Here is a 13420-nt window from a genome sequence, read left to right as displayed (position 1 = left end):
CACCTGGAATACCTTATTTCACAAATATGTGCTTGCCTCCAAACTAACAGTTTCTTTTATCCTAGATATCTACCTATTGCTTTCATAAAAAACTAAAAACTGAAAAAATCAATAGCTAGCCTTCCCCTCTAACTGCTTGGCTCTTTTTTTCCTCACCAGAACCTGCATTCCAATTGAGCTCACCCTCCAGCAATGTTTTTCTCGTTTCTCTCTATATGTTCACTTCAATAGGAGATTGTATTCCTATAGATCAGGAGTTCTTAATTTTTCTATGACTTAGATCCCCTTTTCCAATCTGGTGAAGTTTATGGACCCCTTCCCGGAAGAATATTTTAAATGCATAAAATAAAATAGGACCACAAGGAAAGCCAATTGTATTGAATTACAATGATCAAATAATTTTTTTAAATCAAAGACTCCTTGAAATTTATCTAGGGACCCCCTGTTGGTCAATAGATTCTAGGTTAAGAACCCCTGCTATAAATAATGTGCCCTTTGCTTTTCTCCAGTCTCTTTCTTTCTCTCCCACCTCACAATTCAAAGGGAGAATAAGATCTATTGACCTGTTCCTCACTCCTTGGTGCCACTTTCAGACCCTTGATGTGTAACCTGGATTCCTTTCCTTTGAAATTGCAAATGCTTGTACCTATCTTTTCCAAACTCCCACCATGTTTACTCAGGGCCTTCCAAAATCAGTTCCACCCTTCTCAGTGACATCAGCACTTGGCTTACATTCTGCTGCTTCACCTCGCCCTCTGCTCTTATCCTTGGCAATTTTTACATCCACATGGATGATGCATCTGGCACTTCAAAGAAATTCAAGGGAGGTGTTGTATGAGGCAGCAGGATAGGAGGTCTTCACTGAAAAGTTCTCTCTTGGAGAGGATGCTTTGCTAACCTCCTGCCTTGGCTCACCAAGGGGCATGTAGCAAATTTGTCACTGCTTTGAAATAGAAATAGGATGAGTATTTCAATACTGTTGCCATTCATTGATATCAAACTGAACACAATTCTTCACATGGCTTGGAATAGTAGAATGAAAATCAGAAGGGGCCTTAAAAGTCATCTGGTCCAACTCCCTCATTTCACAGATGAGGAAACTGAGACTCATGGAGGGTTAAACATGGTCATCATGAGTGACTCAGCACAACCCTTTCCCAGGTTAAACAGTACCTGTACACTCTAGACAACAGTGGAGTTAAAAGTTAGGTGCCTATTATTCTCCCTTTACCAACAAGAAGACAAAATTCCAGGCAGAAGAGCTTGCTTGCCTCACCGAGTCATTTGAAAATATGGAAGTAGAAACAAAAAGTCATTATCTCAACTTTCAGTCAACAATCGATTCCCTAGATGATCCATTATATATACTTCTTATGTAATCTAAATATTTAAGGTGTTTTAAAGAAATATACTTTACCAACCAACATAATTAACTTGCAGGAATAAATAGTACATATGTGGAGCCTAGGCATTTGGAGTCCAAATGATTCAATGTCCATCTGTTTCACCCGCCATTTGCCTGATTTATTATAGAAGGATCAGTGAGTGTGGGTATAAGATCACAGACTCACACAGTGCAATTAAGTGTACATCTGTCTTGGGTATGTGCCCAGAGGCTTGGTGATGGGCGATTTAAAAATCAATAATAACAGTAATAGTCAAAATGTAAGGGAGCTTAATAATAATCCCTAGTAAAACATGTCCTAACTTTGTAGTCCTACTACTAGTAGTGTGCTGGGCACTTTCCATCATTTAAGACCCAGTTTAAATGCTGTCTTTTTCTTATGGCCTTCCCTCCTCCCCTAGACAAGAAAGATCTTTCCCTCATTGGATCTCAAGTAGCACTTTGTTCATGCTTCTGGGGGCCCTTTCTAATTTAATCTTTATATTTTCCCCAGCTCTTAGCATGATGTATGCATATTTGTATGCATGTGTGAGCATGTGTATGTGTATGTGCATGTGTGTGTGTGGTCAGGATCTGTGATTTCATCTGTATAATGACCTGTTTCTGTAAGCTCTATCCATTGATAAAGAGTGGCAACTGGTCTATAACTTAACCTATATGGTCTATAACCCAAAGGCCATAGATTTACACCTGGAAGGGACCCTGGAGATTGATTTATCCAACCCCCTCACTTTACAGATTAAGAAACTGAGGCCCAATGAGGTTAAGGGACTTGTCCCAGGTCACATCAGCTAGGACATCCTGATAGGTTAAGTACCTCCCCAATGGAGACACTGCTAGTATGTGTGAGAGGCAGGGCATGAACCCACACTTTCCTAACTTCAAGGTTGGACCTCTGTTCACCACCCCATGCTGACTCTCAAATTACATATAAAATATATTTAATAAATATTTGTTGAATGAAGTATTTTGAGTATTCAGGACCAACTATTAGGTGGGTGAGAAGTAGTGCTAAATTGTATTAAACTGCTGATGAATATCTTCGTTATTGTTCATGCTGATAATATGTTGTAACAGTAAACTTCACCCAGTAGTTCTTCCAATTCTTTCTAGTGATTTCCTTCCAATCTATACACCCTTTCCATCTCTGTCCCATCTTTCCCTTGATGTAATTACTATTAGAATATTCAACCTTCACCCCAAGATTCTGATTTTGATTTGCATCAGCCTCAAGCCTAGCTGCTAGAATCTTTTGACTACTTTAATGGCCATTTCTCAGTCCTTATGTACCTGCAAACAGATGGACAACCTAAGTGCATCACAGGTAGCCACAAAATGTAAAAAGACTCTAGAGGAAAGCTTCCAGCATATTAAATAAATCCTCTCCAGAGTCTCTATGGCACAGTGTGAACACGATTTACACAACACAAAAGGACATGTCTGCTATGATAGAGAGAATACCCATATAGACAAATTCATGAATGCTTTGAAAGACTGCAGTATAGATTTCACGTAAATGTATAAATGTCAGTATTTTTTTATCTGTTAGGATTTCTACTGCATAGTATAAAATGCACAGATAGTAACTATATCATTAACTAAAATAGAAGAGCTCAGAACAAAACAACTAAAAAAAAGACCCTTTTCCTGGATTAACCAATTTGACTATTTAGATTGAATTTAATTAGTTGATTAATTGATCTCCCTTTAACTTTGTAGCACACACACAGCCATATAATTACAAAAATAATGCCCATTCTGGCTTTCTTTCTTTTCAGGCTTGAGCTAGTAGTTCACAATTTCAACAAGGCATTGTCTAGTGTGGGTCTACCTGTCAGTCTTCCAATCTGACTTTCCTAAGCCTGAGGCCGAGCCCAGAGCCCTGATCCCATGTCCTACCATGGCTACCTACAAGCTCATGCTGATCTAGCATGAACATCTGAAACTGATGGAACTATTTCGATAACTGGTATGTCCTAAATCTGAGTTCTTCTGGGTAGGAGGAGGCCAAGTGAACAACCAAGTACTGTGAGATGCTGGCTATGAATTTGATATCTGTTTCACCTCATTTCAGAAGAGAGCAATTCATACCCTTTGGACAGTGCTAGATGCCACTGACCAGATATAGTTGCCTGTGGTTAAGGCTTAGTTCCTCAGTGAGAAGCTCTATGGGGTTCTGACAGATCCCAGGAAAGCTGAGATGGATGCTGAGCAAGAAGACGTCTAGCTGAAGAGCACGTGATGCTCCTAAAATATCCCACCAACTCCCATGGCATCCAACCACCCCTCTCTGGTGACATCAGTAAAGATCATTACTCTGAGGACCAGCTGCTCTCCTGTGAGAGCCTGAAAGACACCACTGCTCAGGTTCTACCCTTCTAGAACAAGGAAATCATTTCTCAGACCTAGGAAAGAAAAAGTGTTGTGATTGCATCCCATTATAATAATAGCACTGTCAAATATCTTGAGGTTCTGTCTGAAACCATCAAGGAGATAAATCTGCCTGCTGGCTTTCCCATGTGCATGAATTGGATAAGAATGTGAAACCCATCAAGCCCATGTGGTTTCTAGAAAATGACAAGACTGTGGGCAAAGCCATAGAGGCTGTGACAGCATAAGGCAAAGCCAAGAAGTCAAAGAAGGCTACTGGCACACACACACATGAACCACTTCCTTCCCTTTTTCCTATCCCTATCCCATCTCTTCCCTGCCTGCTCCTTGCGCTGACCCCTGCCTTAGGGATCACAGAGTATAGCTGCAGGTGGGGAACTGATGATTCCTCTTCTCAATTCTTTATTATTTCAAACCAATCAATTTCTCTCCTGTAGCCCCTCCCTTCAGCTACTCAGTCAAAGCATCCCCTGTGTGGTTTAGCTCAATAAGAACCTAGCTGGGAGTTAGAATAGGAACATGGCAAAAACGTATCAAAAGGGAAAGGTTAAAGAATCAATTTCTCCAGTTAGCCCTATGAGCTAGTCCTGCCAATAGGGCAACCCTCCCGGGGGGCAAAAGAAGCTGACTATAACCTCAGTGGTAATTTAAGAAATGATTAAAGTCTTATTTTGATCATATTTCAACTCAGAAGAAGTGGATTCTGGGAGGTTGTGATTATGCCCAAATATTTATTCATTGCATGTAATTTTACAAAAGAACCTTCTCCTAGACTGTTTAATATTAGTGACTTTTGAAATTAAACTGACCTATATGATAGTCATCAGAGATCTCAAGCCACACCAAAGATTTTCTTGTTTTCTAAGGGATTGAGGAGTACTGAGGAGTTTTTTTTTGAAGCCCTTCTCTGTCTAGTGGCAGTGAAATGTTTCTAGATCATGTCAAATGGGTCTCACATAGTCCCATTTCCTTTCCACATCATATCCCAGCTACCTGGACCTGTCACCTGGGTCTTGTTAGCAATTTTAGCATAACCATATTAACCCTTTTTTGTCGTTGTTTTGTTCACTGTAGCAAAGGAGTGATGTGCAAATTTTTAAAAGATATCATCTTCTGCGTTTGAATTCCTGGCCCCTCCTTGTCCTGCTATTTCTCCCCTGCTGATCCTCAATCCTGGCTTATCCCCTCTCTACCTTCCTGCCCCACCCTCGTATACCTTCTCTGCACCAACACTAGCTATGAGTCACGAAGGACAACTGGAAGAACTCACAAAACTTTGCTGCAAATTTATTTTCTTGATCCTTAAATGCATCTTCACTGTTAATGTGGTAATTCCTTTAGTTATCTCTAAATAACTTTTCATCACATTCCCCATGTCAGCTATTCCAAATTCCATCCCCAACCTCCTATCTCTCAGTAGATCTCCTCTGCTTTACTGCGAAGATGGGGCAATGGCAAGCTCTCTCATTACCTTTCCTTCACATCTCATTTTTCCTTATGTCTTCATCAACCATTCCCTCTTTCTTCCTCAGAATAGGAAATGACTCTTCCCTTTGCCAAGACATACTCCCTGTACTTGTACTTTTCATCCTTTCCCTCCTGTCTCCTCTGGGATCCCCTTCCATCAGTTATTCTGTATCTCACCCTCAAGTTCTCCCTGTTGCCTGGGTCCTTCCATGATGCCTGTAAAAGGCTCACAGCTCTTGTCCTAAAATGAAAAAAAAAGCCTTCCATTGAGCCTGCCATTAACTCAATGTCTTATTGTTTCTTCCCTTTCATCGCTAAACTACAGAAAATATGTCTCCACTTCATCCTCATCCTTGAAATCTGATTTATGGAGCCCCAAACAACATTGAAACTATTGTCTCCGGTGTCACAGTAACACATTAATTGCCGAAGGACAATTAACTCTGCATCTTTCTCCAGTCTTTGCCACTATTGGCCACCTTCTCCTTCTGGGAATGACACTTCTTCCTTGGCTCTCTCGTGGTTCTTCTACTATTCCTTCTTGGTCTCCTCTGCTGGTTCATTGTGCTCCTACCACTCCTTAAGTTTGAGTGTCTTTCAAGGCATTCTTATTTTCTCTCTGTTGTCTTTCTTGGTGATTTGATTTACTCACAAGCCTTCAACTTTCATCTCTCTGTAGAGGACAAATCTCCATTTCCATTTGCAATTTCATCCCTGAGTACCAGCCCTATATCTTTAATTCTTCATTGTCCATGCATGAATGACCCACTCATACCTCAAACTCAACAAGTTCAAAACTGAACTTATCATAGTAGTACCACCATCCTCTCAGTTGCTCAGGCTTAAAACCTTGGGATTCAACCCAATATATTGTCCCTTTCTTTTCTTTTATCTATCACATCCCATCGATAGTCAGTCTTTAGCGATCTGACCTCCACAAACTTTTTCAAATTCATAGCCAAACTATACAACCAGCTGTTTCCAGATTTTGTACTGTACTTCTATAACTAGTATTTAGAATTCATATATGATTTCAGGTTTACAGAGCTCTTCACTCATACCATCTCACTTTATCTTCATAACAGTCCTGGAAGGTATTATTTTATCCTCATTATATAAATGAGGAAACAGGAGTTAAGTGACTTGATCAGGGTCAAAAAGCTTCTAAGTGTATGAAGTTGGGTTTGAAGTGAGGTTTTCCTGATTCTGAATTGAGTTCATTCTCTCCCTCTCTCTCTCTCTCTCTCTCTCTCTCTCTCTCTCTCTCTATATATATATATATATATATATATATATATATATATATATACACACACATACATACATATATATGTATATATATACACACACATATATATACTACTCTGCATATATAAATTTACATCCATATACATATATATCCATATGTATCTAGATAGATAAAGATATATATACACATATGTACATATATATACATATATACATATACATATATACATATATATACATATACATATATATATACACATACTATGCCTCCTATCTGCCTTTCCCATCTTGCCTCTGTGCTTTCACACATGTGTCCCATGTCTGGAATGTACCTCCTCTTATCCTCAGCCTCCTGAAATTCCTCTTTGAAAGGGAATGATAATATTCACAATACCTAGCTCACAATACCTTGCTTTGTAAACATTAAATCATTATATAAATGTGATTTTCCAAAAAAATTCTTATATCTTACCTCTCCCCCCCCATTAGACTATAAAGGCAGTGTCTGTGTCCTCTCTCATTTTAGTGCCTTCACCTTAATAGACACTTAACAATGGGTATTTAGTAATACTTGCTACTTAAATTTCAGTTTGTGGAATGGAAGAGATCTTTTTGTAAGAAGTGGGGGGAATCAAGGGTTTCTTATAGCAAATAGAGCACAAGAAGCAAGACATATTAATACATTTATATCTGCAATAAACCCTCTCTTTGAACACAGCTCTTATCAATACTGACTCATTTTCATTGTCTAGCTTTGGTATTAACACAATTAGCTGTCATTTAGGAGGATGAGGTGGGGCTCTCTGACTGTTTTGTGGATCAGATGAATAGAGTTAGGCCACTTGGGACTGGATTAAAAACCCACAGAACCACATAGTCCAACCAATTTTTGTAAGCTTTGCATCATTCAGTCTTTTTTTTCAACATCCCCAATGTTTTTCTTCCTGGAATCTTGCTTTGATCTTTAATCCTGATTATGACTCTCCTGTCTGATAGCATTGCCACCTTGTGCTGAATGTTCAGGCTCTAGAAGTAAGTGTGAAAGTCCCTGATACATGGTACTTCATTGCAGGGGTTAAAGCTGTCATGTTTCTGGTAGCAAGCTTTTAGTTGTCTGATTTATATGTTCAAAGTGATATTTTACTACTTTTATTGGTTTCTATCCTTGTTTATAGCCATGATGGACTCAAGCAATTCATCCAGAGGTATGCTGGAGCCAGCCTGAACTGGCTGAGGAGCCAATTGTTAAATTTTAAATTGTTGCCATTTACACCTTGGAAATCAGCAAATGCTATAAATCAGAGCTTGCTTTATTGTTTTGTTGCTTTATAGACCTAAGAAAGTGATAGAGAAAATATTAATGATGATTAAATTTAAAAGTGTGTCATAAGAATATTTTTCCCTTGGAGAACCAGTTAAACATTTACCAGCATACCTCTGAATTAATCCCATTGCAATTCTGTTAGTGTTGGGCTTACAGGGAGCCTGTGGGAATTGGCCTTTTTCTTTGGTGTTTTTAGGGAAGTTATATCTTTTAAGGGTGATTCTCTAATATCTTACTTTGATGTAGGAATGGAGGCTGATTTTTCTTAAGCTAGCCATTGGATGCAATGCAGGACCGACACTGGGAAGTTTTAATGATTGTTCACCCTTCTCATCAGCAGTTGTCCAAGCAAAGTGAATGACAAAATGCATTTGCTTCCTTTGCTTTTGGAAATTGGTTATACCTGATTAGGATTCAGCTCCATTTCAGATGACCTTTAGGTTCATGATTTGGACTGAATTAATTTTTTTTGTATTAGCTTTTGTGTTTAAAATGCTTGGAATCCCACCAACCAAGATACAAATTAAAGGCCTATTTCATATAGATTGATTCATGACCATCTTAGTCAGTTTCTGACCAGGGTGGCCAGAAAATGAAAGCCGGTCCCCAGGCGGGCAATAAACAACACCATAAAATATCCTCTGAAGGACTGGTATCTTTCGCCATAAAAATTCATTTGAATTTACAGCAGTCGATATTATTCTTCCCAGCTGGTTCTACGAACTCACATTCTGCTTCTAACCAGGCAGTAAAAGAACTTGAGTCAGGTGGATAGTTCATTATATTATGTAAGTGTGAAGGCACTTTTCATGGATATAAAGAAGCTATAAAAATGCATTAAAATTCAAAAGGCTTAGATAGTTTCTGTAGTTATTCAAATGCAATAAGAGACAGATTGAAGTATATTAGTTTTGAACCAAATATTTCTTCTTTTATTAATACTCTTTCTGGGTATCTCATTATTTGATACTTTATTTTCATTTAGCAAAACACAGAAGTAGTAGAATGTTTAAGAAAATAGAGTAAAAAGAACTCAAACTTTGACATTATATATCTCTATTTGGGGCTTCTGTGTTGGTATGTAAAGTGTTCCCCCCCCCACCCCCTCACATCTAGTTACTCTTCTGCATGGATGGATGGGTATATTGCCAGAAAATTGTTCTTTGCAGACGGAGTTAGAAATATATAACCGTACAGGACTTAAATTGAGAAGTTGAGGGACAGTGCCTCTGATATAGTTCCTTTCTAATGGTGGGTCTGGGAAGAAACAGTGGGGAAATATTCACTCAGCTGGAAAAGAGATTGAGAAGTGCATTACCTTTGGTGTTAGTTCTCCTTTCTCCCTCTCTCTCTCTCTCTCTCTCTCTCTCTCTCTCTCTCTCTCTCTCTCCATCTCCCTCTCCTTCTCCCCCCTTCCCCTCTACCTTCCCCACACCCACCACCAAACTCTTTTTTTCTGTCATGAATTTGCTTGGTGTTAGGTTTGACAAAATTGTCAGCTCTTTGATGCTGGTGAACAGTGTTTCCTGTGGAATCCAGGGCAGCAGCCAGAAGCCATTATCCTGACTGAAACTATCCCACTTTGGGGAAATAAGAGAGGTTTCACCTGAGATATTCCAGTTTAGGCTGTGGGACAAGTGAAGGTGTAGGGAGAATTTTATCAAGCAGAAATTGGCCAGATATTTAGTCCTTAGAATGGAAAAAAGTGGAAGTAGTCATGGTTGCTAATAGGGTCATCTAACCCTAGATCTGATTGGGCCAAAGACAGTAACAAAACTCGAAAAAAGGACACAGACCTCAAAACTAGGACCACAACCAAGTAGAGGGGGTGTGGAACAAAGAGCTTGAGGAAATGAGATCTGGGGTTTAGGTATCTAGATTTCTGTGCTTGGCAACCAATAGCATAGAGGAGAAGAATTCGCATTTTTCACACCTGCCTCTATAGTGTGAAAGGGTGTGTGTTAATTTTAATCTTGGCCACATGTGGCTGGCCCCACTGAGTCATGACTTCAGCTTCCCTTAAATTCCCTTGAGCTGGAAAGCTCATGCTGCTGCTTTCTTGCCATACCAGTCATCTCCCATAGCCAACCATGGATTCTTCCCTAGAGTAGACAAGCAAGAAACAGCAATCATTTCTCTGGTAATACCCATAGAACCTCACTCAGTGCTGGGTTCATAGTTGGTAATCAACAGCAACTAACAGAAGTTCATGGACCTTAGAGAGGCAACCTAGTAATAATTCCCTTCATTTTACACATATGGAAACTGATGCTAGAGAAGTAACTTGCCCAAGATATCACAGTTTTGTGGCAGGACTAAAGCTAGCATCGAGATGTCAGCTTCTGGACTGGAAATCCTTGTATTATATCAAGCAATTTTTTAAAAAAGATATACAGAGAACACTAGATTTGGAGTCAGAGGAGGTGCTTTTTTTTCTTCTGGCTCTGCCACTTACAACTGAGAGGACCTTGACCAAAACATTTAATTTCTCTTGGTCTATGTTTGGAAAATGAGGGAGATTGGAATGGATAATCTCAAAGGTACCTTTGATCTGATTGATTTGGTGAATACACAAATTTTAGAAAATTTCAGTTTCATGATTTATATTTGTATCCTTAGTACAATGTAGTCATTTAAATGCTTGTAGGAATTTCCCCTCTCTTGTTTCATGCAGAATTCAATTCCCAAAAGGATTAAATCTAGCCACATTTTACTTTGTTTCATTTTTTCCTGTAGTGTGATGAAGCAGATAGAGTTCTGGGCTTGGATTTAGAATGCCTAGCTTCAAATTCTGACTTTGAGATTTACCAGCTGTAAGACCGTTAATAAATCACTTAATCTCTCTGAACCTCAGTTTCTTCATTTGAAAATGTGGATAACAATACTTGAAGAAGAACCTTTCTCAAGGTGTTATGTGAGAATAAAATGAAACACTATATGTAAAATGCTTTGTAAACCTTCAATAATGTTTATAAAGCACTTCACAAACCTTAAATGCTAACTATTATTATTAAGATATAAATATCAACAGTATTGATATTAGTTAGAAGACAGCTGCTACGCCAAAATCCAGCAATCACATAGAAGAAAAAATGTAATGCACTTGGCAATCTTTAAAACACTATACTGTTAGCTATTTTTATTAATAATAATAATAAAATCACAAGCATGGGGAAAATGCAATTTAAAATTTACAGCATTAAAATAGGACCTCACATCATTCTCCTTTCTAGCAGGAAGGCCCAGTTTTTTATATCTGTTCTATTCAGTCTTTTTCAGTCATGTCCAGCTTACACTTCATCAAAAACCAATATTTCTCTATCAGGAAAGTCAGGAAAGTTGTCTTTTTCAACTGAGCTTTGGGAGTACACAGGACAATGAAGCAGAAAGGGAGCACCTGCTTAGCAAGTCAGATTAGTCAAATTGACCTTAGACATAATAGGGTGACAGATGTTGTAGTCAGATTGCCCTTATATCCAATGAGACATAAGTTTTCCAAGCCCAGAGATCCTTGCATCATGGCCTTCATGTGTTTTAATCCTCTCTAATGTTCATTTTTTCCACTTAGTATGTATAGAAACTAACTCTGAGGAGTTCATTGTGATCAACACTTGTTATTGATTCAATTAATTAATTGGCAATTCAATTAATTGTCAATTAATTCTGATAGTGCAGGAAATGAGTGGAGATTGTTTTTCCTATCTTTCAAATTGCACAGAAACATGAAGATGGGAGGTTACTGACTTAAGGGCAACACAGGGAACTTCTGGTGGAGCAGAGCCCAGCTCTGTTTCTTCAAACTGTATGCTGCTCATTAGATTATACAATGTTCATGGTGGAGGGTCAAAGAAAATATATTGTACATGATCCGTTTTCGTTGTAAAACTACTCTTTTTGCATTCTACTATGTGTGTAGAGATGTTCATTTGGTGTTTAAGTTCATAATAAAAAATAAACAAACAAAAAGATAAATATATAAGTTATGGCCCAAGACTGTTCCCTCTCCTCCATGACTCTAGGCTCAAAGAGAATAGGTTCAACCCTATAGGCTGATTCCAAGAGGGATTTTCTCTCTTTGTACCATTCCTTCCACATGGAGTTACTCCAGGAAAAAAAATGTAATATTCCCATGCTATAGTTAATATTTAGGGTTTCCCAAATGTGGGTAATGATGATGCAAGTTCCCATTCAGCACTCAAGTTACCAAATACACGGTGGGTACAAGGCGGTCATCATTTCACCCTATTGAAAATATATAAGATAAGGATTCCTATTTTACCTACTGAAACGCCAAAAGCACTCAAACATCCTATTAGTTACCCTATGCAGAGAAATGAACTTCAGGATGCCCATGCAGCAACTCTCCAACATTCCAGAAAAATTCCTCTCACCTACAGCATCAACTATAGTCAGTCTAAAATTCATACTACAAGCCTGAGGTATGGACTCCTCCTGTACTTGGTGAACCTCTGAACAAGAAATCCGATTCCCATTGGACCTGCACTATCTGAATAACTCACTGGCTTTATTCTCCTAGTAGGAATAGATCACTTTCTTTTGCTAGGAGGCATCAGGAAATCCCCTTTTCTTTCTAGAAAGTCTAAACCTGAATCCTCAAATTTGGAATTATCAATGAGAAAAGTCCCAAAACTAGTGCTTCCAGGGAAATCTCCTGTCTCTGGCTAGAACAACAAGGTTCTAGGATTATTCTACATAGGAAAGTCAAAATCTCACCTTCTCCATGTAGGAATGGGGATTCAGGAACTATTTCTGTTATCTACATGACCATGTACTTCGGCTATAATCTGCAATCAACTGCACCTGAGAATAGAGGGAGTGATCCCCAACCCTCCTTGGCATACCCCAAAAGAAGGCTCAAAGGAAAAGATAGAGAGTTCTAAAGAATCAGAGAGAGGGAAAAGGGACCAAAATATTCCATACCCCTTTTATATGCTATAGAGGTAGGCATCAACTCCAATGAGGTCACCCTAGCCCTGTTATCACCAAAATGCCAGTGGATATGTTCATGTTTCATGGAGAGATGCTCCTTGAATCTGTTCAAAGGCCCATGCCCCATAACCTTGTTAAGATCATCAGGGAATCCATCAATTTTCTTACAAATGCAAAACAAAATCCTCAAACAAAATTCCAAATGAAAGTGGATTATATTCGGACTTACTAAGTCATTTAAAAGATCTAAGCCTTAATTAATTAACTAATTAATTAATTAATTAATAAGCATGATTTGTTTTGTTCTTAAAAGTTTCTTGTACAGGAAAAGAGGTCAGTACAATCCCTCTTGCATTTTCAAGATGCCTCCACAACAAGTGCAGAGGGATGACAGCAAACTGCTAGTTTCAAACAAAAAATATTTTATTGCCCTCATTATCTCCCTACAATTTTCTTTAAGCGAAGGACAAGCATTTTCTTTGTGCACATTACTTAATAAGCTAAATCAATCAATGCCTTAGATCATCAAAAACCAGAGTGTTTAGCTGAGAGAAACTAGTTTTATCTGTGCTGATATTCAAAATATAATGCACTACTAGTCATCTCTAATAAATGGCTATCTTTAGGAAGAAGCT

At 38.5% G+C, this 13420-nt stretch overlaps 1 pseudogene; it reads left to right on the top strand.

Moving 5' to 3' along the window:
* Positions 1 to 3305: 3305 nt before the first annotated feature.
* LOC118835735 overlaps positions 3306 to 13420 on the top strand; it is a 63728-nt pseudogene continuing 53613 nt past the window's right edge.

Source organism: Trichosurus vulpecula, chromosome 1 (genome assembly GCF_011100635.1).
Source record: "Trichosurus vulpecula isolate mTriVul1 chromosome 1, mTriVul1.pri, whole genome shotgun sequence".
Classification (NCBI taxonomy): Eukaryota; Metazoa; Chordata; class Mammalia; order Diprotodontia; family Phalangeridae; genus Trichosurus; species Trichosurus vulpecula.
Note: the sequence above shows the minus strand (reverse complement) of the source record. Positions and strands in the feature narration are given on the sequence as shown.